The sequence below is a fragment of the Thunnus thynnus genome, chromosome 9 (assembly GCF_963924715.1).
Source record: "Thunnus thynnus chromosome 9, fThuThy2.1, whole genome shotgun sequence".
NCBI classification, from domain to species: Eukaryota; Metazoa; Chordata; class Actinopteri; order Scombriformes; family Scombridae; genus Thunnus; species Thunnus thynnus.
The window spans coordinates 3,922,717-3,947,260 of NC_089525.1; the positions used below are offsets into that span (position 1 = coordinate 3,922,717).

General features: G+C 38.8%; 2 long non-coding RNA genes and 5 other non-coding genes across 7 annotated transcripts; all 7 read left to right on the forward strand.

Moving 5' to 3' along the window:
- The first annotated feature begins 2,088 nt into the window (after positions 1 to 2,088).
- On the forward strand, positions 2,089 to 4,834 carry LOC137188723 (uncharacterized). Its single transcript, XR_010929487.1, has 2 exons — positions 2,089 to 3,664; positions 4,729 to 4,834. It is a non-coding gene; the product is annotated as an uncharacterized lncRNA (long non-coding RNA).
- A 1,033-nt stretch (positions 4,835 to 5,867) lies between these two features.
- LOC137188724 (uncharacterized) lies at positions 5,868 to 7,730 on the forward strand. The gene is made up of 2 exons (XR_010929488.1): positions 5,868 to 7,304; positions 7,529 to 7,730. It is a non-coding gene; the product is annotated as an uncharacterized lncRNA (long non-coding RNA).
- A 1,632-nt stretch (positions 7,731 to 9,362) lies between these two features.
- Positions 9,363 to 9,434, forward strand: trnat-ugu (transfer RNA threonine (anticodon UGU)). The gene has a single exon. It is a non-coding gene; the product is annotated as a tRNA-Thr (tRNA).
- Positions 9,435 to 10,102: 668 nt separating this feature from the next.
- trnat-cgu (transfer RNA threonine (anticodon CGU)) lies at positions 10,103 to 10,174 on the forward strand. Its single transcript has one exon. It is a non-coding gene; the product is annotated as a tRNA-Thr (tRNA).
- A 5,954-nt stretch (positions 10,175 to 16,128) lies between these two features.
- On the forward strand, positions 16,129 to 16,200 carry trnat-cgu (transfer RNA threonine (anticodon CGU)). The gene has a single exon. It is a non-coding gene; the product is annotated as a tRNA-Thr (tRNA).
- Positions 16,201 to 21,808: 5,608 nt separating this feature from the next.
- Positions 21,809 to 21,880, forward strand: trnat-cgu (transfer RNA threonine (anticodon CGU)). Its single transcript has one exon. It is a non-coding gene; the product is annotated as a tRNA-Thr (tRNA).
- Positions 21,881 to 23,076: 1,196 nt separating this feature from the next.
- Positions 23,077 to 23,148, forward strand: trnat-cgu (transfer RNA threonine (anticodon CGU)). The gene has a single exon. It is a non-coding gene; the product is annotated as a tRNA-Thr (tRNA).
- Positions 23,149 to 24,544: the final 1,396 nt, after the last annotated feature.

The following is a 24,544-nucleotide window of genomic DNA, read 5'->3' on the forward strand; positions in this document are numbered from 1 at the left end:
TCTCTATATTGTAGGGCTGCTTGTTAAACTGAAAAGCCTTATTTTGTATTCCTACTCATTAAGTACAGAAGATGTGACTTGTGGGTTAAGAAGATTTGGAGTTGTTTAAACGCATCTGTCACAGAACTGGACCGAGAAACAAAAATGGCTATACTTTTGCTGTTGCGTACTTAGTAAAGCAATGTAATTAATTTTTCAGTGGCTTATCTGTAATGAGTAATTGATAAATCTGTTCAGGTAACCTATCTAACAATGTGTATAACACAAATACTGTGTCAAGTATGCCACATGTTCTTTCATTTCGAGTGTCAAACACAGATTTCAGTGTTGGGTAAGACCAATACATGTGAAGCAATGAACCCATGTATCACATATCGTTTTTTTCTCTCTCACAAGTCATTCTCTCTAGTAAAGTGACTTTATGTGCACAGCTTAATCTTCTTCCCCCACAGCCTCCTCCCCATCATTCCTCTGTTCCGACAAACCTAAATAAACAAACTAATGCATGCACTTTGCATTTTGTTTACTGCTTTGGCAATATTGTAATGCAAGCAATAAAGTCAGCGAATAGAATTTAAAGACAGAGATTAAATTGCAGCAAGAAAAACACGGCTCGTCTGATGACGCTGAGGTGCTTTTTTCTTTGTTGTTGAGAAAGAGATGTAGGAGGTGGAGAGAGAGAACAAAGAAAAGAAAATTGACTGGAAAACGTACTGTCATTATATACCTATGGTTTATGAGCCTCCTTATTGTAGTTAACAACACAGTGTGAAGAGAGGCTGCTGATGTGGACTACTCATCTTAATTCACAGTGGAATGATAAAAAAGGAAGGAGGCAATGAGTGAAGGAAGAAAATTTGATGAAAAGGAAAGAAAGTATGAAGAAAGAATAAAAAAGAAGGAAAAATAATATGAAAAAAATGGTATATAAGAAGGAACCAGAAAGGAGGATGAGTCTGTGATGTCATCAGCGACAGCACTGGCAAAGTATTGTGATTGGACAGCAATTCTACAACTGTAGAGCATTTGGAGCACTTGGAGATATCCAGTATATAACTTAAATATTTCCTTTTTCATTGTTTTTATACAAACCCCTGTATGCTTTTATTCAGTTCTTTATACAATAAAGTCAAGTCAAGAGTACATTGATTGTGTCAATTCAAAAGGTTCGACATGATTAATGCTTTGAATGCTAGGGATTTTTTGTTTTGCTTGTTTATAATTTTTTTAATTTATAGACCCATGACATAGTTGCTATATGTGTCACCCAGGCATGCTATATATTGTTTTTTTCAGAAAGTTAAGTGATTCAGAAATGTGATCATTTTGCATGTGAGTAGTACAATACATGCTTCAGGTGACTTTTTCTTCAAGTTTACACACAGGTATGGATGTAGCTGTTAAAAGATCTACTGGGTTACTTTTACTGGTGAAAAAGTCATACATCTGTTGAATATGAACAAAGATCTGTGAAAGGAGACTTTTTTCTATGATTTAGAAGTAGATTTACTGATGCTTATCCTTGGCTGAATCCTTGGCTGAGCCCAGACCTCAAGTGTTCTCATGGAGATGAATTGAAATTCCAGACCCTGTAACTCAAATTTTTCTGAACAGTTTTTAATGGTATTGATATGTGCGGGTCTGCTGATTTAAACAGCAGCTACAACAAATCTGGTCAGAATGCTTGGTGATATTTTCCCTTTCCGTGAACTGCTAATTTAGTAGATTATAATTTACATAAACAAACAAATCCACATTATTAAGCCTGTAGACCTATGAATATTCCGTGTGCATTATCAAACTTCACTACATCAATAAACTTATGCAACAAAACTGAAAAAAGCTAATGTCATCAAAAGTGAATATGGTAGATACCATTATGATGATGATTAAGTGGAGATCCAAGCGGAGTCTCTGGAAGTCTGCAGAAAATCCGTTTTAGGCCCCTTGTGGACTTGATAAATTGTGGATTTGGACAGACTTTGGCAATCACAGACTTTCTGGGAACGTGCCCACAAAGACCAAAACTCTGCATGTGCGGTGAAGTCCGTACATGCAGAGTTTCCGACATTTGGATTCAGCTCTTAACATATCTCAGATCAGTGTACATCTTTGCAAAGGGTAAATTCCATAGATTTTTACAATGTGTGATTGATGTGTGTACTCTGGTTTGACAGAGTTATGGACAACAACGACCAAAAAGCAAATAGTGCCAACAATACTGCCTCACAAACAACACCAACCACATAACTACATATGCACAAGTGCAGCAAATTTTAAATATGTCAAAATATGTGATGTAATTAAACCACTAAGGAGTGTGAGATCAGGGCGAGTGACAGTGAGAGAGACTTTGTGAGGTGATCTGGGGTGTTTGTCTTAGTTGCTTATCCAAACCCTTGTGCTTCTGGCTAGCAGAATGACATACAAGTACATGTCTGCCCTCAAATTTTTCACTTTGTGAAGCTAAGTTCTGAACTCCTGATCTTCACACCACTTTTCCTTAAATGTGCAAAAATACTTGTTAGAGCCAAGATCAAGCAAGAGCATTTTTAGTTATTCCAGGAGGCTTAAATCAATTCCAAGAGGTGGCTTTTTGACATTATGTGACCGAAGTATTGAACTTTGGTCACATGATAACAAGTGGTCTCATAAGGAGAGAAGGTAATCCCTGTGTCTGTTCAAAGATGGCCTCTGATATTGGCTTTCGACCCCTTCCCACGCCTGAAAAGGAAAGTTGGAGTGGTGTATGACATCATATGTTACAGTTGTGGGGAACACTACATCAGTTACATGACAATGACTCCAAGGAGTCTTAAAGAAACACAGAAACAGACAATATTAGCTCTCTGTGAACACCAGAACAAAACAGCATCCACTGGGAAGAGGTCAAAAAAGAGGACATTCACATCTGACACCAGAAAACATCTTTAAATGATTTTTCATTCAACTTATTTTTTCCAAAGTTCAAGAATTCACTTCTACTCTCAACTTAAATGTCACCTGCTTGACAGTTTAATAAGTCACAATTTGTTTGTGTTTTAATAAACGATTATTGTTAGCTTGGCCAGAGGTTATTATGTTATGTGCAATGCCTAAATGTTCTGCAATTATCAACCCATTTTCTAATGAAAAACCTTAATGTAATATACTGCCAAACAAAGTCCCATCGAATCATTTTTCATTTCATTTTCTTCATTATTTTCAGACTTCAACAGAGCAAAACAACACCGGTGGTAGTTTCTTAATGTGCTGTTAATGCATATGTAGAATATAAACTGTGATGGAGGTGTTGCATGCAATATGACGGAATAATGCATCAGCAACAGAATCTGTGGTTTAGAATTGTGAACCTCCACTGACAAACACCAAGTGTCATCCAAATTCTTTTTGGACAATCCAATCTTAGCGGGTCTGTTGAAAGCAATGCTGTCTTACTCTGAATTGTTTACCCATGATTAAGTACCTGAAGAGCATCCTACTATTCTGACAGTAAACACAACTTGTCACACATTCAAGTGCTTTAGTGTGGAAAACATAACAAAAAGGATTCTGTGACCAAACTGTGTTGTTTTATTTGTCAAAACTGTTTTGTTCTGCAGTGACAGAATGATGAAGAGAAAATATGCACTGCAAGGGATTTTGCCATATCCAAAATGACAAGGTACGACATCTTTCTCCTGGTCTCAGGCTGAGATCTGTCCAAACTATCAGTAAACATAACACAACATCAGTGTTTAATTTGACAATTAAATGTATTCTAAGACATGCCACACACCACCTGTATGATCAGTTGAACAGGCCTTTTTCACAGAAGACATCTCTACATGTGACACCTGCGCATGTGATAAATGATAAAATTAACGGTTTAACTATTACTGCCAGCTGCTGTGGCTGCTTGTACCCTTTACCTCTGAGAGCTTTACAGCAACACAATTCATCTCAACTTAGACAGTATTTTAGAATCTCAGATTTTACATACTCATGCAATTCTGTGCTGATAGAGCATTGCTAACCAATTTTAAGGTGTATTTGTGCTGTAGTGCCACCTATGGGTGAAATGGCATTTGCCACGAAGATTACAGTCTTGGTAATTTATTTAGAAATGGCGTCAAAGACTACTAACAGCAATCATGTTCATGTAAACAGAACTGCGCTCCTGTCCTATATATATATATATATATATATATATATATATATATATATATATATATATATATGTGTGTGTGTGTGTATATGTCTTTTTTTCTTTTCTGTTCTTGCGACTCAATGCTATTTCTTCCTTTCTGAAGATTATTGAAGGTTATTTTGCAAAATGTTCCACTTTTTCCAAGTTTGAGATGTAATGAGGAGCTCACTCCCAGTGCAGCCATTATGTATATTTATTTATTTTTTTTATTTTATGGCATTATGCCTTTATTATAGCAACAGTGGAGAGATGACAGGAAATGACAGATGGAGGGCAATGGGGCATGCCCACTTATGTGTTTTTAATAGCTTTTGGACAACAATGGAGGTCTGCAGCTCAGAGGAATAAGATATATCAGACTTTGCATACACACACAATACTTGTAAGCAGTGTTGGGCAATGACTCATTACTTTGTTACTTGTTACAGCAATATTATTCCTTTTTTCAGTAATGGGTAATGTAAGGGATTACAATTTGAAATTCAGTAATTATATTACAGTTACTAATCCCAGTAACACTCTGTTACTTTTACACATAGGAGTTGGTGTCATCGCTGTCTTGCTTTCTTAATGGAGGGTTGATATCAGTGTGGTCTCTGCGTTCAGCTGACAGACGGCTCCAGAAGAGGAGAAATGCGACTTGTGGTAATTCCAAAGTTGTCTTATTAACATGTTGTGTGTTCTTAGCCGGCTTGCTAACATTATCCATGGGTACGCCTACATTCAGGAATCACCTGACACTGGTTTAGTTCAGAGTTGGAGGGTGTGTGAATCGTGCAGCTGAGGGCAGGACTTCTGGAGTGCCGTGTGCAGTCACTTAGGCTACGTCAACGAGCTGTTGTTGTCAGTAAATCCTTCCAAACTTTTTCCTGCCTGCTTGTTAAACCACAAATATCTTGTTTTCTTTCGACATGTGTTAAATACAAAAGATGCAACGTTTGGCTTTGTAGGATTTTGAGTTTTTTAAAGGTGCTGACGGAGCTGACAGCTGAGTAACAAAAGTAAAGTAACGAATAATGTAACATATTTCTTTTGCTGCTGAGTGATAAGTAAAATAATTTAATTACTTTTACAATACGTAATGTGTAATCAGTAATTAAATTACAATTTTCCAGTAATTTGCCCAACACTGCTTGTAAGGATCAGTTCATTGTTGGTTTGGCTCTTCACATGAGATTTGTTTACAATAAGATGAATATAGTTCAATCGCCAGCCTTATCCTTTAAGGAGAGGCACAGGAAGATGAGAAGAAATCAAGTACTGGCTAAAAAATTTAACATTAAGTGTTGGTTTGACACAGATCACAGATCAGACAAACTTTGGTCTCTAAAGTGAAAGTCGTCGCTCCACATGCCTATCCACCATGCCAACCTCTAAACCATTACTTCTTATGTGAGCTAGGGGGACTTCCTGCTTTGGCACGAGATATACTGCATATTGTGCACTGCAGAATCATCCAGTATGAACGCCAGTCCAAGGGTCAATGGCATGAATTTCACTGCGTGGACATGATAATCCCTTATTAAGCCATTACAGGTAAATGGAAGTTTTGTGGATGTAACATTTACCTACAGCTAGATAACCTATATACATGACATCTGTTGTTCTTCATTTGTAACAAGTCTTATCTGTGTTGTGCGTGTTAAATAAACTAACAGATAGTCTTCCCAATTGCAAATGTTTCTTTGTTAGTTTTGTCAGACATTCGCATTTGTTCAAAAAATGAAGTGTTCAAATGTAGGCCTAAATTTGGACAATATAACAGCTATCCTAGGTTAGTAATTTAGGTGAGTGATCAGTTGTCACAAAACCACAATGTTCTGTGCTTCTGCTCTGAGATTCTTTGTAATTTTCCATTGTCACTTGAATTACAATGTAAGCAAATGGACGCCACAGTAGACTGACTCAAGACTAATAATAGTGATCGCAAACACAATTGAGTGTGTATATCTGTGTGTGTTGCTGCTGACATGTATATTTCCTCTTGTTTGTGACATTTGGAGTCTCAGCATGTGTTTTCTCTGTGAATACACATCCATGCTTCAATGCTCGCATGTGTGTCCTGTCAGTCATGATAATGTTTAGGCAACATGATGTTTGGAAAAAAGCTCCCAGCTAATACACCTGAAGGGAGAAGCATCACAGTATTTTAGAGCTTCATAAACTCTCATGTTTGTATTTGGATATTTCTCATATGTTCCTTTTTTTCTCTTCTCAGAAAAGAAATTCCTGATGTTTGTGTGACTCTGTGTATGTCTTTGTATTAAGCTATATCTCAAGTAATGATCCAAGTCTTAATGATCGCCAACCTAAAACTGAATTCAGGCACAAAATATAGTAAGTATATCCAAGAAACAATGATTTCAACAATATTGACATCATTGGGCCTCATGTATGAATGTTTTCTTATTTTTCTATTATATTTATATATAGTATAAAGCAATAAGATGAAAATAAGAAAAACCTATGTGGGATTCATGAAATGTGCACTGACAGCCAAGTCTGTTATTACTCACCTGCGTATGTTGATGAATTGTGTTTGATCTTAAATTGGATGTGGCAGCAGACCTAGGTGCCGTTTGCAAACCACCAAACCATCAAGCCACAGCAATTTGATGGGTAACATTAAACTCAGACAAAAGAAGAAAGAAAAAAAGGAAAGGAAAATGCCACCTAAGGGCAGCAAGAAGAAAAAAAAACTTTTCATCTGCAAAGATAGAAAGTCTACTTAATTAAATTTCGTTAAGGAAAAAAAACTTATTTTCAAGTGTGAGCAGTGGGGTCACCAGTCCAGAAAAGCGCAAAGCATGCACCATTGCAATGAATGCTATATGTGCAGAAGAGAGAACTCTTAGAGAATTTTAAAAAAAAGGCTTGATCTGAAAACAGATGCCAAAAAAAACAACTGTCTGCTGCCAGGCATAATATTAAAGCCACGGGAGGGGGCCAGGAAACTGTCAAGACAACGGACGTGGATGAATGCTTCGGAGCCATCATTGGAGAGGTTTCTCTGTTGGGGGTGCAGTCTGATATTCCACTGGACAGTGACCTACCACAGCAAGGAAACATCCCGACAGCAAACCCCAGGATCAACTAGCACCATCTGCAGACAATAGTAAGCATCAATCCAAATTTTTAATTCTCAAAGGGAATTTAGTTAAGTTGATTCCCTCACTTGATTCCACATTAAATGTATTTTTTAAGCACACTTGAATTTACCTCATCTATAGCCTACCATGCCAATTTCTGTTTTAAGCTACATTCCCATTTTAAATCATTGCTATATGAATAAATAAAACAAAAAACATATGTATTAACAGTCTTTATTTTATTATTCAGATGCATCTGGCACTGGTGCGCCAACCACCTCCCAGAGTGCACCTGGACCATCAAGACGATCCACCTGAGCAGAGATCATCTCGGAGTCGGTCCTACAAAATCAAGAGAAGATATTAGAGACTCTTCAGCATATCTCTTCCGTTTTTTCACAGATTAGAAAATGAAACTTTTAAAAAACAAGAAATAAAAACCATTTATCAAATGTTAAAAAAGTGAAATAAGTCACATGTCTCTGGTCAGGTCCTACCTCCATGTCTTCAGGTGGTGGCAGGTGGGGTGGGGGCACACCATATTGTGCAGAAGACAGCAGGCCATGGTTATTTTGCACACTTTTTCAGGTGTGTATAAAAGCTTGCCACCTGCTGTGTCTAGGCATAGCCACCAGCCTTTTAGTATACCAATAGTGCGCTCCACCACTGGGTGAGTGCACTTCAGTTTCTGGTTATAGGCCACCTCCTGCTTGGTTAGTATGTGATGTCATAAACCATGGTAGTAGCAGATAGCCCCGATCACCTAAATTAATTAAGTTGGATTTATGTTGAATGGTAATAATGCAGACTTATGACAATTCTAACATATTATAATACTTACCAATAAGCCACCCATCTCCAGCAGCACCTCGATCAAACCGCATAACCACCTAACTGTTATGCAGTGTGAAAGAGTTGTGCGCTACCCCTGGCCAGCGGGCCACCACATTCAAGATGTTATTCTGTGCATCATATATTATTTGGAAGTTGATTTAATGGAACTGTTTTCTATTGAGGAAGGGGAAAGGATTTGGAGATGGTGCCTCAACACGTACATGAGCACAGCTGATTGCTCCAATAGTATTGGGCAGTCCAGCAATGGCATAAAAATCCCTTTTTATCTGGGTCTGCTCAGCAGCGGTATATGGAAAATGAATGTACTGTGGAGTTAAGTGGATGATTCCCTGGAGAACTTTGGGGAGTGCACCACTAACAGTGGACAGAGATATGCCAGACCTGTCACCAATCTCTCTCCGGAAGGTCTCAGTAGCCAGGAAACCGATAGTGATGAGTACATGCAGATGAGGTGGAGGGGGATTGTATAATTTTGTCTTGAGGCTCCAAAATGGCACACAGGTTTTGAAGAATCTGCCTTGGTAATCAAAGACGGCTTTAGAGCCACTCATCACTGGAAGCAAACACATCTGCTTGATCTTTAGATACATGCTCTTCTCTCAAAACTTGGTCAAGAAGTAGCAAATAAGCCATTGTGGAGTCGGTTGGGCACCACTTCATACCATTTTATGTAGCAAATCCTAATTAATGACATGTGCTGTCATAATTAATGATTGGATATGTGTGTGTGTGTGTGTGTGTGTGTGTGTGTTTGAGTGTGTGGGGGCATATTATAAACAATACTACTTGCTGGGCTCCATAAATAACAATAACAACATTTATGCAGACTTAAACTCTCAACCATTGTGCTTGTGTCAGGAATGTGGAAGATTCAGGTACAAACTCAACATTAAGACTTTGATTTCAATGTAGAAGTGGAGTTATGGGAGACAGAACTGATAATCGTCTTTCTACCACTCTGAACACTCATACACAACAGCAACAGGACACAAAGAAAACACACACAAAACACAGAAAGAATATTGTGTTGGCATGGTGGCCAAATGCTAAGGTGTTGATCTTGTGAACCAAAAATCATGGGTTCAATCTCCATCCATTCCTTAGAGAGCCTGCTTTCACTTACTATGATGCATACTCAATTACTCTCCTTTAACCAACTGTAGGAACAGTCCTTATTCAATCAGAAAGTAGAAAGGTAAAGGCTGGGGAAGAATGGCAAAAAAATAGAAGGCATGGTGGCCAAGTGGAAAGGCGTTGGTCTTGTAAACCAAAGATCATGGGTTCAATCCCCATCCATGCCTTTGAAGCTATATGAAATTTCAGATGTCCTCAAGAAAAACTTGTGAAAAACTTTCTGTCACAGAGAAATGTGATTGTTGTTTAAATTTGTAGAATTGACTGGTGACTAACACTGTTGGTTTCTCTTGGACAGTATTCAAAAGTCCAAATGTAGCGCAAATTAACTGAATTTTGATCAAATCTGCATAAGAAAATGTGTTTCCATCCCAAGTGGCAACTATCACAGCTTGAGGCTGAAGCCAGTGCAGAAGTACCTTTGAGTGAAGTGCCATCAATTGCATTAAAATGACGAGTCTGTCTGTATTTCATAATCATATACAGACAGCAGTGTGAACAATATAAATAAAACAAAAACTCTTTGTACAGTAATTCTTATATTTCAACATAACTGACTCAGATTAGCCTTAGTGAGCTAAACAAGGAGTTAAAAAGAGTCACAGAACTCAATTGTTGTACAGAGACAAGGAGCAGAAAGAGAAAGAAAAGAGAAACTGAAGTTTCTGGTAAGTTGGGAAATCAGCCTGAGATGTCCAGCTGGCCTTGCATAACTCACACACAGATTGTGTTGATATTGCAATTAATTTTCCAGCCCAATGATGTGTATTGTCTCATTTTTTGGCAGGAAAGTTTCAATGTGACAAAAACTAACACTAGAACTAAAAGGATGCAAGGCATGGTGGCCAAGTGGTAAGGCATTGGTCTCGTAAACCAAAAATCATGGGTTCAACCCCCATCCATGCCTCAAAGCTTTCCTACTATCAGCTTTCTTTCGTATGTATGTTTAAACATACAAGGAATTTGAATTTCTATCAACTCTCAATGTACTTACCCAGATGGAAGCTGGTCTCTGGGCAGTAGGCAGTTTCACAGTCAGCCCAACAGTTCTGACTTCCTCTATGCATACGTGCACCTGATACTCTGCTGTCATCTCTCCTTATTTAATTGTTTTAGCGAGACCACCATTACAATTTTACTAGTTTTTTAAGTGGATTTTATTTACCATTTGTTGGATTTTCCTGGATCTTTCTCCCTTAACATGATCTGCATTTTATTCGCTCCGGATTGTCATTTATTCACTGGAGGTACTACTAGCTGTCAACTGTTAGCTTGTTAGCCGTCTCCAGGCTAAAAACATTAGCTCTCCTTGCTGAGGGCTTGAGGAACCCACCCGGTCGTGGTGTGACCACTTGAGCGAGCGGGTGAACAAAGATGGAGTCGGCTGCAGAGATCTCCGGCATTAAGTCTGAAATTTCATCCATTGAAGCCTCATCAATGACCTCCAGTGACAGTTAAACTCCAAGAGCAGCTAGCTGCTTTGCTCGGCCCACAGGGATACCTTCTCTTGGGCTTCGGCAGTAAAACGAAAGAGGAGAAGGGTTTATATAAATATATATATATATATATATATATATTTATATATATATATATATATCCTATCCCACCATCCCACCCTTTTCAAACCCCAGCTATACCACTTACTATACTGGTTCACACAAGTATGGGACCCTCTGTCAATAACTAACCAAATGGTTAATCGGAAAGATCAGTCCTGTTATCTCCAGCCAATCACAGCTGCTTCTCAACCTATGAGTCTCACTGTGCCTGTTAATTTAGCCCTCATAAATGCAAGATTTTCCATTTCTATTTTTAACAGAGATGTGGCTTAAGTCCGGTGACATCAGTTCTTCTGCTGAGCTTTGTTCCCCGAGTTATGTGTATTTAAATCCCCCCAGACTCACTGGATGTGGGGGTGGACTTGCTATGGCTCTTAAAAATAATTTTGACTGTAGCTTCATCTTGGTGGAGAAACCTCCTAGCTTTGATGTGCTGATGTTCAAAGTCAATTCATCATTATCATCGTTACTTATCATCATCTTAGTAGCTTCTCATCGGATTTATCTGATTTTATTTCCTCTCTTGTTCTTAGCTATGGCAAAATCTTATTGGTTGCAGATTTTAATATTCATGTGGATGACCCCACTTTGCTTCAGAAGTTTTAAGTATTTGTGATCTTTTAACCTGAAACAGCATGTATCACATCCCACACATGAATGAGGCCACACTCTTGATTTAGTTTTTTTTATGAGTTTATCTGTTAACTCCCTCACCTTGGAAGATTTTGTCTCTGATCACAAAACTGTCTTGTTCTATATTGCCCTTCAAGTAGCTGCTCCTTCCCCAAAACATACAGTTCACTCTTGCATCCTTAATGAGAGATCTGCTTATAATTTGTCCTGTTTTCTCTGCCCAGTGTAGCAGCTTAACTAAGTTTCATGATGTAAATGACCTGGTTGATCAGTTTAATGTTTTATGTCCATCAGTTTTAGATTACATTGCCCCCATTAGAGCAAGGTGAACGCGCCAGTCAAATCCACCACTTTGGGTAAGTGATGATATTCGCCAACTAAAAAGAGAATGTAGAAGAGCAGAATGAAGGTGGAAGAGAGCTAGCCTACAAGTCCATCTCCTTCATATGAGAGTTATTGTCTGCTTATAATTTATTAATCAAAAAAGAGAGACTTACGTTTTTTACAAACCTTGTAGCTGCTAAAAAGCATAACACTAGAGTTCTGTTTAGCACATCGATCAACTTGTAAATCCTGCTTCCTCAACTATTTTGGCCTCCTCTGTTGAAGATTGTGATAAGTTTTTTTTACTTTGTTGAGAAAGTTAAGGGTCTCTCTCTCTTTTTTTTCATTATTCATTTATTAACTTAATTTTATTAACTTTTTTGCATACTCATTTATCTATCTTTTATGGTTTATTTTTGATGTGCTATTCATCCCTTCATCCCAATCATATCTGATTGTTGGGACCACCTCAGACTGGGCTCTGGTGACTGGGAGGGGTTGGCGGGTTTGGGGGGACTGGACTAATTTGGGGCAGCCTGAAGTCAAAAGACCTGTTCCCCTTTAAGCCCCTCTCCAAATAGAAAGCTGCTCCTCAGACCCAGTTGAACAGACCCCTCTTGTAGAGATGGGGGCTGTTCTAAAGGGGATCTGACCTTCAACAGGCCAACCACCTCCTATGGGTCTGGTGGCAGCCTAAAGCGGTCGAGAGCAAAGAAAGCAAGCAAGAGGAGAAGGGGAAAAGAGCTATAAAAGAAAAATTAAGAAAGGATCAAACAAGCAAACCAACAAAAATAAAAAGAAAGGAGAAAAAGGAAGAGAAATAAAAATAAATAAATTCACAAAATTATGCCCTGTCCCAAATGTCCTGACCTGACCTGCCCTGGATCCATCACAGCACCTCTTTGTCCTTAGAGCCCAACCAGGGCTTTCTTCCTGTGGTTAATACTATCTTCCCCTTATGCTCTTTCTCCCTTCTATATCTTTCACTCAGAAAACCCACCCACCCATCCACATAAACACATTAACACACACACACACACACACACACACACACACACACACACACCTACCTAAACACATGTCATTGTCATTCTTGTTATTGTTGCTTCTGTTTTGCCTTTTTTTTCTCTCTTTTGTTTTGGGTTGTTTGAGTCTATTTCTTGTTTTTGTTGGTTTTCATGTTTTTTACTTGTAGCGCACTATAAACAAACAAAAATAATTTAAAGGAAAAAAACTATGGTTCAGCAAACAAGAATGAACAAGACTGTTTCTGTTTTATACAAACTAAATTTCCATATTTTTCTGATTTTCTAAAAATCAGCTGCATTTTCTAAAACTGACATCAACCTCATATTCGTGTGTGATCTTTTTGCCACTAGAGGGCAACCTTTCTACAAATGTTTTCTTTCCCTTCCTACTAAATCTCAGTAATATGACAAATATAAAAGAGGACTTCAGCCAGGGTCAGATGGAGAGGCCACACTGATGATGATTTGAAAAAAAAAAAAGAGAGAAGGTTTAAGCCTCTATAATGCCCCTTACCTCATGTATAACTTCTCCAGATGCCTACCCCACATTATTGAGTGGATTTACCTCCATTTCCCTAAATAATCTACTTGATATTGTGTCACAGATGCACTTATCCTCCTGTGGCCTTGACTCACCCCCCAGATTTTTCAAAGAGGTATTAGAAGTCATTGCCCCTTGTCTTCTCTCTCTTGTAAATTAGTCTCTGTCCTCCAGTCTGTTCCCAGACTATTTCAGACAAACCTGTATTCAGCCCCTTTTAAAGAAACCTGGTCTTGATCCAACACTCACCCATAATTATAGACCAATACCTAAATTACCCTTTGTCTCAAAAATCACTGAAAAAGCTGTTGCTAAACAACTACTGGGAATAGTGGAAGCTAATAACATTCTCGAGCCATTTCAATCTGGTTTTTGCCAGCTGTATAATACTGAAACTGCTCTGCTGAAACCCTAAGCCACACTGTTGATCATACCATCTTGCTGGATAAACTTAAGAGCTGGGATGGATGGAACTACCCTCAGATGGTTTTCCTCATATTTTACAGGTAGATCTTTCAGGGTGACTATTGATGATTTTGTCATATCGTCGGCTCATGTGTCATGTGGTGTCCCACAAGTTTAAATCATTGGTCACATCTTGTACAGCTTGTATATGCTCCCCCTTGGTTATATTATTCATCAGTTAAGACTGCTGTATCACTTAAATCTGTCAAGCTTAAAGATCTGGATACTCTACACTGTTCCCTTACTGCTATCAAAGATTGGATGTCACTGAATTTTTTACAGCTAAATATAAACAAAACAGTAATCTTGTTCATTGGCCCAGACAAAGCTTCAAAGAGTGTTAGTCCATACCTCAGGCATTTAGCAGGGAATACAAAACCATCTGCTAGAAATTTTGGTGTTATGTTTGATCAAAATCTGAATTTTAACCATTACATTAAGAAATTGCTTCAGTCTTGTTTTTTACCACCCAGAAATATCAGTTCAGCACTGCCTAAGAACATCGTAGAGCAAGTCATCCATGCTTTTATCTCTTCATGCCTGGATTACTGTAACTCCACGTTTTCTTGTTCATGCAAGTCTGCAATTGCTCAACTTCAACTGGTTTAGAATGTGAGAGCCAGGCTTTTGACAAACACTAAACAAAGAGAACATATTACCCCCATTCTGGCCCACTAACATTGGCTTCCTGTACACTTTAGAATTCAGTTCAAGATCCTCCTGATTACCAAGATTACTCAGATCGTCTGACCAACTGCTCTCAAGTGTCCCATGGTCCAGGCTTAAAACAAAGAGGGACCGTGTTTTTACCATTTTAGCTCCAACATTATTGAATCACCTCTGCCTCACTGTTAGGTCAGCTGAATCTGTACCTCATTTTAAAAAACTTTTTAAAAACCCACTTGTATAGGCAGGCATTTTTATAGGTTTGTTGCTTTGCAATTCCTACTGCAATTCGTCTTTGTTTGTTTATATTGCTTTTATGGTTGAGTGTCTGTTTCTATTTTATAAACTGAATTTTTACTTGCTGTTTTCATGCTGTGAATTATTATGCATTTTTATTAAAAACTGTGAAGCACTTTGTAACTGCTTTTTTGAAAAGCACTATGTAAATAAATTGTACTTACTTACACATAACAACACAACAAGATTTGGGCATGCAGTCAAAACTAGAAAAACAAAGATAATGACACATGGACATATTACTATTATGTACAAGTGAGTAGATCAAAAAATAGATACATACATATAGAAACAACCAATGGACAACAACATACAATGTCTATATACAGGTAAAACCATTTTTGTAAATCATAAACAGGATACAAGTAGTCTAAAGGTGTCTAAGAGTTCAAGGAATGCTGAAAAAATATTGTATGGGTTATGCAATATGTTACTTTATATACAAGCAGTAGGTGGTTATGTGTAGTATAGACTGCTCAAATATATATTTAACAGTGAAGGATGATATGTTTACATGTTATTGCAAATTTTGTATTTCAAACTAGTTTAAATTTTTATTTGTAGGTATGGTGGATGTTTTGGTGTTACAGGGTTATTGCACAGCAACTGATTTAATTATTCATCAGAGTGACGGCTTGTGAAAAGAAGCTGTTTCTGTGTCTGGTTGTTTTTGTGCTCAGTGTCCTGTGGCACCTACCAGAGGAGAGAAGTTGGAACAAGTTATTCCAGGGTGTGAGGGGTCTGCAGTGATTTTCCCTGCCCACTTCCTGAGTCTAGCGATGTACAAGTCATGGAAGGTGGGCAGGTTGGCATCAGTGATCTTTTCTGCAGTCCTGACTGTCCGTTGTAGTCTGTTCCTGACCTGTTTTGTGGCTGACCCAAACCACACAGTGATGGATGTGCAGAGAACAGACTAGATGACTGCAGTGTAGAACTGAATCAGCAGCTCCTGAGGCAAGGTGAACTTCCTGAGCTTGTGCAGGGAGGTTGAACAAGATTCAGCACCAGGTTGTTCTGACCGCACCAGAGGGCCAGCTGTTCAACCTCCCGTCTGTACACAGACACATCACCGTCTTGGATGAGGCCAATGACTGTTTGAAATTTTAGGGGTTTAGCAGAGGGGTCTCCTGAGGTGCAGTCATTGGTATTATCATTACATGTTTGATACAGTTCAGGTCACCATAGAATGTACAATGACATGATAGCACACTTATATGCACATGTTCAGAACACACAGTGACTCTCCTTTCATGTTCTTGAAACCAGCTCTTCTCCATAAACACTGACCATTCCAGGTCGAGAGCTTTTTCCACACAAAGTTGAAGGCTGGTTTGGCTAAAATCTCAAAGGCAGGGTGGCCAAGTGGTAAGGCGTTGGTCTCGTAAACCAAAGATCATGGGTTCAATCCCCATCCTTGCCTCTTTTTCAGATATCCATCCATTCATGAACAATAATAGTTGGTTTAAGCTTGATCAGAAGTGTGATATGTTTATAGCTGTTCGGAAATCCAGGGTGAAAAATTGGACATCAGAGAGAGGGGCGAGATGGGATATCATTTAAAAACAGGGATAGTGGGTTTCTCACCTCAGCATGCCTGGTTAATCATGTTGTGAATGTCAAATTGTCGGTTTTGTTCATTTACAGAAATGGCTGTACACAGCCTGCCCCAACCCGGCAATGGAAAGATATGGGGGTAGGGGGTTTACAAAGCTATTTGAGAGTCCAACAAGCATTTCTGTATATACAAGCAGTATAAAGGCCACTTTAGACTATATTGTGGTAAAGTCACCACAAATAGGATCCTCATAATTATCAATGAAAATTAATTTTATGGTGCTTTAATTTAAGTTGCATTTTTCAGTGTCTTGTGGTATTTGCACAGTTAAAATTATCTTGAAGTTTAAAATCAGTGGCATCTGAAAAAATGAATTCATATCCAGTACCAACCACATCATATTCTATACTTCTGCATTGGTTATTTTGAATTTTTTTGGTGATTAATTACTGTTTTTCAGGGGAATGAAATGAGTCAAAATTAGACAGACTGTGATTTTATACATGAATTCATAAATTCAGTTAACTTGTCACAAAAAGGTACAAGAGAGATTGTGAAAACAGTTTATAATATCTTCTGTGGCCCTGGAGGAGCTTTGTAAAGTCTGACATAACCCTGACTTGGGCTTGGAGACTTCATGTGTCTTTTTTAGAGAAAGATTGTGTTCACACTCAGGATGTGGACTTTGAAAGATGTGGATTAATCAGGCGGGGAGGATCAAATGACTCAAATGATCAAAAGACTCACTCACTGACTAATAGTAAAGCATGCAACTTTTGCTCAGTGAGCAACATGATCATGAATGCAGCTTTTTGTTTGTGCAGTGCTGTTTGTGGTGGATTTCTTGTGAACTTTCTGACGGCCACATGGCATTGGTCTCTGTATGATGCAATCTCTGCAAACATGAGGCTGCTCACTTTTCCACATTAGTCACCTCCACCCTACCACCTCCTGGCACATTCTCCTTAGTAATTGTAAATTATGGTACAGATACAAGATTCCACACTAAGTTCTTGTCTGGACAATATCTGGCCTCTGCCCATTAGACCTGCTTGAGCTATTCCATCCCAGCTATGGCTATCCGATGCTTTACACAAGCTGCGAGCCAGTCTCAGAGCTGCTGAAAGAAAATGGCATAAATCTAGAGATCCTACAGACCTCTGCTCTCGAGTTGTTCCACCATTTGTCCTTTGGATCCTATTCCCACCAAGCTCTTTCAAGCAGTCTCACCCACAGTCATGCCTGCAATCATGCACATGAAAATACCTCTCTGGCTTTCGGTACATTCCCCACAAGGTTTAAGCAAGCCCAAGTGATCCCCTTGTGGAAAAAGTCAACCCTGAATCCATCTCAAGTTGAAAACTACAGGCAAATCTTACTACTTCCCCTCCTATCCAAGCTACAAGACTATGCAGCCTTCATCAAGGTCTCAGGCGTCCTCTTTCAAAATAATTTACTTGATCCTAACCAGTCTGGTTTCAAGAGCAGCCATTCCACCAAAACTGCACTGCTTTCAGTGATAGAAACCCTGAGGTCATCGAGAAATGCCCAGTCATCAGTTCTCATCTTGCTGGAGCTGTCGGCAGCCTTTGGCACAGTGAACAACTGATTCCTCCTGTCCACCCTATCCAAACTAGGTGTCTCTGGTACAACGCTACTTTGGTTTTAGTCCTACCTCACAGGGCGGTCATTCAAAGTGGTATTGCAAGGAGAGGAGTCCAAACATCACTTTCTTTCCACTGGGATATCACAAGGATCTGTTCTTGGTCCCCTTCCCTTCTCAGTATACACCATTTCCATTGGTCTGATTATCTGCTCAAATGTTTTTTCTTACCACTGCTATGCTGATGATACCCAGATTTATCTTTTGTTTTAAGCTGACTGTCTCAGTGCAGATCTCAGCCTGCCTGAGGAATATCTCTATATGGATGATCTCAGCCAGTCCTTCTGTTCAGCACAACATTAGTATCCTCTTTAGTTCCTCCTCACTCTCCAACAAAGTCTGCCAGAAATCTGGGTGTTTTGATTGATAATGAACTAACTCACTGAGCATTTTGCATCGGTCACTCGGACATGTCACTTCGCACTATATAATATCAGAAAGATCAGGCTATCTGACATGGTATGACACTCAACTCAACAGGCAGTGGTCATCTCTCATCTTGACTACTGTAATGCTTCTCTGACAGGTCTGCTAGCATGCACAATAAAACCTCTGCAAATGGTCCAAAAGCAGCACTTCTAGTCTTGAACTAGCCAAATCTATGTATTTCACTCCACTTTTCGCTACTATGCACCAGCTCTCTATTGCTGCTCACATTAAGTTCAAGTCACTGACACTAGTCTACAGAGTAGCCACCAACACAGCACCCACCTACCTGGACTCCCTCATTCAGGTTTATGCACCATCTCATTCCCCACAATCTGCAAATAAACAAGTCTTTCTGCATCTCTTGATTCTTCTCAGTATCTCTCTCATTAAAAAATGCTTGGTACTTATATGCTACTTCAAGCACCTGCAAGACTTGTGGCATTTGTTTCAGGTGAAACAAGGAGGCTTCTCCTTGATCTGCTGTAGCTTTGATTGTACCTAATTTGTAAGTTGCTTTGGACAAAAGTATCTGCCAAATGGATTAATGTAAATGAAAAAAGTGTAAATGTACTACACAGACTCTGAAAACAGTAACATACTGTAATGTATTCTGTGGCTCTGGATGAGCTGTGACAAATCTGAAAAAATAACTGTTGATGTTATTAGGGTCATCTTGATATGGGCTTGGACACTTAAAATTTATTTTTCACATAAAATTTGTATTACAAACTTGGATGTGGAGTTTGAAAGAAGGACATGCAGAGGTTTTATTCTGAGCTCAGGGTGAATTCATATGGTGTAATATTTGAATGTGAGGGGAAAAACCAATGTTCAAAGAAACGACTGACTAGACAAGTGGGAATTTTGTTAAAGATAGTCCTTGAGGAACAAACTAATATTGAACTGGAATTTTGATTCCAACATACAGTAAACCTCTGCTAATGCACTTCAATACACGTTCATATGGACTGTAACAATGAGGAAATGAAACATTGTGTCTGACAGCTGCTTAAGACTATGCAGGAGGGAGGAGACAGCAAGAGACTCAGGGTTTGTTGAAGTAAACCTGCCAGCAAGCAGGTTAGGTTCACAGAATAAGTTACTGTGGCAACTGACCCAGAGTTTAAGCTATCTCTCTTTCTGGAACTGAAAACTTGGAGTTTCCCTCAGCTCAGGGTTAACAAACAAAAAAGAGTTTTCACTAAACCCACTTTCTGGAATGCACCCCAGAAGAAGTTTATGATGTGCACCAACTTTCTTGATGGTGAGTTGATGGTGGAATCACACCTCAACAACAACAAAAAAAAGGCATGGTTGCCAAGTGGTGAGGTATTGGACTTACCACTGGATCTGGAGATGCAAACTCTAATTTCCATTGTGATTGTAAAAGGAGGAAGCTTTTCACTTAAAATTAATTTAAAGAGGCATGGTGGTCAAGTGGTAAGGCATTTTTCTTGTAAACCAAAGATCATGGGTGTAAACCCCATCCATACCTTTATTTGAACTGATAAGAGATTGCATGTTCCGTTTTGGAAAATTTAGATTCCATTTGGAACGAGCTGTGCTATGTAAAAAGCATGTACGAAAAAGACATTTTTTTCATTTAATGTTAGCTGATTCAGTTTTGTCCCCTGCAGTTGGAAATGTCTTAACAGAATTTAAGACTCAATGTATGTATAGAGACAAAAACAGGGAGGGTCGGCAGAAAATAAGATAAGCAGGGGTTCCTAGTAAATTAGAAATCTCGCTGGAAGGAGGAGGAGACATTATGTCACATAACAAAACAACAACCAACAAAAAATGGCATCCATGTTGGCCAAGTAGTATGGCGTTGGTCTTGTAAACCAAATGTCATGGGTTCCAACACCATACATGCCTACAAGCTTATCTGAAGGAATCTGAAGGATTTCCTTTGTTGCATATGTTGTGGTAACTGCAGTGGTCTTATAAACCAACGTTCATGTGTTCAATTACCATGCATACCTATAAGTTTGAATGAGTAATCAGAATGTGTGAATGCAACATCATTTTACAAAGTCATGTTTATAAAAGTAATAAATATTTGTGTAGGAAAACTTGTTTCAACTCCACATTTATTTTGAAGAAATCCAGTATAAGGAATTTTTCAGGAAAAAGAGAAGAAGGAGAGACAAACAGAGAGAATGTAAATGATGTTGTAGAGGACGTGAGGCCAATGTGGCATGAGGCATCTTTACGTGGATTAACACTCCTGGTCCTTCAAAACCTGGGCAGAATCAGCAAAATATTGTGTGTATGTACTGTGTGTGTGTGTGTGGCTGAAGGGGATATGCATGTGTCCAATAAGCCTCTTTTATATAGACTCACAGAGTCTATGGCTCTGCCTGGGGAAATCTCTTTTTTTCTCAGGTGTTACAGAAATCCAGTGTGTCTCAGCAGAAATGGGGTGATGTCTGGACATGTTCAGTTATTAGACAATTAACCCCTGCTGAGACCCTGACAACGAGGGAGGCAAGAGGTCACTGTGGCCCGATAACAGTTACACAATCCAGGGATGTTAAGGGAACATATATGTGTGTGTGTGTGTGTGTGTGTGTGTGTGTGTGTGTGTGTGTGTGTTTGAGATACAGAGAAAGAGACAATAAGTTAGAGAAAAAAGCATTGTGTTTAAGGTAAGGTGTGTGTAGAGATGAGAGTTTTTGTCTGCCTTCTAGTGGTGTTTGTGTTAACAAGGTTCACTCAGTGTAACTGGAATTCAGTGAGTGTGTGCATTTCTTCTTTTCTTTTACAATTAACCTCTACCAAGACCCTGAAAATAATGCAAGGTGACCAGATGGCAAAAGCCTGAAAAAAAGAGAAAAAGACTTGCTAACAGGGTGTTTGTGTGTGTGTGTGTGTGTGTGTGTGTGTGTGTGTGTGTGTGTGTGTGTGTGTGTGTGTGTATCATAACATAACAGAATTCAACAGAATTGTTCAGACTGAAAGTCACTTTTAGAGTCAGCATGACTGCATTCATATACAAAGGAAAGATGAAAGTGGACCAACAAATCAACATGTTGCATATGCTGTGCAACTAGCTACCGTTAATTGTATACAAAATCACAAAACACATTTTTTTGGTTGTAAAAATAAAAAGCTATTTTCGTGTTATAACAATGGATCAAATGACTGTAAGTAATGTGAAGGGTAGTGATAAACCCACATTTATCTCCCAACCGTGCAGTTTCCCTCAGACCTACTGTACAATACCTGCCCAGCAACAAACAGCAGACAAAGTCGGCAACTAGTAGAGCAAAATCATTGTAGTCATTGAATCTGGACCTCTCATTCAAAGTTATACAAACTTTGATGGTTAAAGGAGATGCCTTTTCAACTGAAATCACATACAACAAGGGAAGGAAAGGCATGGTGGCCAAGTGGTAAGGCGTTGGTCTCGTAAACCAAAGATCATGGGTTCAATCCCCATTCATGCCTTTAAAGTAATCAGCAGCAACTTTGATTGTCTGTATGAGCAATGGGTCAAATTATAAACATTGTGTAGGTTGGCTAGCAACTGAGCTACCTGGCTTGCTAAATAGCAAGCCAAGTAACTTGGAGAGTCATTTCAACAAACCAGCTGAGTAGTGCATTAGCCAGCTATAGTTAACTAAGTAGGAACTACATCACCTAGTGTAGGGCTTTGAAACAATCATGCTGGAAGATAATAAATAAACATGGAAAATTTTACAAGACAGACAGAGGAGGCTGTGCTGTGAAAAGGTTAAATGCATGAGCTGGAGTCTCCTTGTTCTTTGATAAGTATCTGCACAATGTAATGCACAGCCAATCCATGGACAATGTTTCCTGGCAAATACATGTCGTCTATCTGTACATATGTGTAGCTGGACACCTGGAGAATTAATGTTAGACTGGACAAAGCTGAGAGGAATATAGACATTAGGTCATATTTCCGAGAGTTTTTCTTTATATGAATCAAAGGTCTAAAGACAGAGGATGTTGTATTGCTGTACAGACTGTAAAGCCCTCTGAGGCAAATTTGTGATTTGTGATATTGGGCTATACAACTTGATCTTTATCTTTATAAGCCTAATCATGAGTGTTGTGTGTGTGAATCAAAGCCAACATTAACAGATACAGATAGTTAAGAGATGTAGTGAACAAACTGTTCAGCTGAGCATCTCTGTCCCTGTGTTACATAATATTACAAGTCCACAGTGGGGCTGACTGCTTAACTACAGTCCTGAATGTAAACCACTTCATGAGGCATTTTAACCTGCTAATTTTACATAACTTGACTTCACAAAGTCTTCTTCATTTCCAGGAGGCTGACATTCAGTGACCCCCATTCAGATTTGCTACACACGCACAATCAGGCACACTACACTCTATGTTTTTATATTGAACAGTTTGTTGTTTAGACTTTTTGGACCTGAACATTTTATTTCTATGATTGGAGTGAAAACACACCATTCTTGCATAGGTTTGAGTCACTAAGCTTGACTGGATATTTAGTTAAACTGCTACTGTCTACAGTGAGTAGTATAAAAAATACAACATGCAACAATGTCAGAGTGGAATCTACAAATGTCGTACACCTCAGCTGTGCACTGCAACTTCCTCCCTAATTCTGGTTAAAAACAAACAAACAAAAAAAACAACATCATGAGGAAGGCGTGGTGGCCAAGTGGGAAGGCGTTGGTCTCGTAAACCAAAGATCATGGGTTCAATCCCCATCCATGCCTTTGATTGAATCAGAGGCAACTTAAATGAGCTGTCTTGTATGAGAAAGAAGTTGTCCATGTCCAGTTCTATATAACCTCTAATGTGGTTTTTGAGTCTGTTAAGTGCAACAAAGTGTTGCAACAGCTAGAAAGATCTTGAAAAACACAAAATAAAATATAGTGAAAAGTGGCAACACACAGCTCTGAGTCTTGAACAAATCGGGTGCACAGTTGTGACCAGGATCAAACAAACAAAACACCAACACTCACAGATCTATCATCTTATAATTTATTGTGGACAAAAACAAACACAGTTCAGCCAGAAGCCATCATCAGTGTAATATGAAAAAACAGAAGAAATGGCTATTTATATGGACAGGTGAGGTTCAAACACTAATCAGTAAAAAGAATACGTAATTGCATAATACAATCTACCTGTGAATGAACCGCCCTGATATAGCCTCTTCTAATGAAGGAGGTGTGACCTCAGTAATCAGTGAAAACAATGACTGGTGTCACAAGCTGAAGGGTAATGAATATATAAAACTGAATGCCCTGGGGAGGACTTGAACGTCGTCAATCTCTCCAACAGGCTCCTGACTCCAGATGACCTGCTGGTATAGTCAAAGGGTTTATCTTTTGTTCTTTTTAAGACTGCCAACTCTTTTCAAACCAGAGTAGAATTGTTCAAGTTCTTTAGATCTGTTAAACTAAGAGTGTTTTTTGACAAAAGACTTTCACCATCTCCTCATATGCAGCATGCCCCTCCTCCTCCTGTAGAACCTACAGGTATTCTGTCTAATTTGAAATCTAAAAGTACCCATATTCCCCCAGTCAGCAATCCCTCTGTAGCCACTTTCTGCAGGATAGTAGACCAAGAGATCTCATCATTGTTCAAAACTGATAAGAATGAAGGTTTCTCCAATGTATCCTTAAAAGAGCATCAAGAACTTTGTCCAATGATAATTGTATTGTTATAAGGAGTGCTGATAAAGGAAGTGCAGTGGTGGTTCAAAATAAGGAAGCTTATAGAATTGAAATTTCGTGCCAACTTGGAAATAGTGACCTCTATAGACCCCTATGTTTGACCCCACTCTTCAATTTGCCCAAGATATTAAAAGTTTCCTTAGTGAAGTTAGAGATGATCAGCTGATATCAAAAAACTAGTTTGAGGTTATGTTGCAGCAACACCCTGTACCTCCTATTTTCTATACCCTCCCTAAATTTCACAAATCATGCATTGACCTGGCCCTGGGCGCCCTATAGTTGCAGGTAACCAGTCTCTTATGGAAACCATATCGCAATTTACAGATCTACATATCAAACAATTGGTATAACAGCTTCCTTCTTACCTCAAAGACACCACTGTCTTAATAAAATTTCTTCTATTTAGGATCTTCAGGGAACAGACATATTA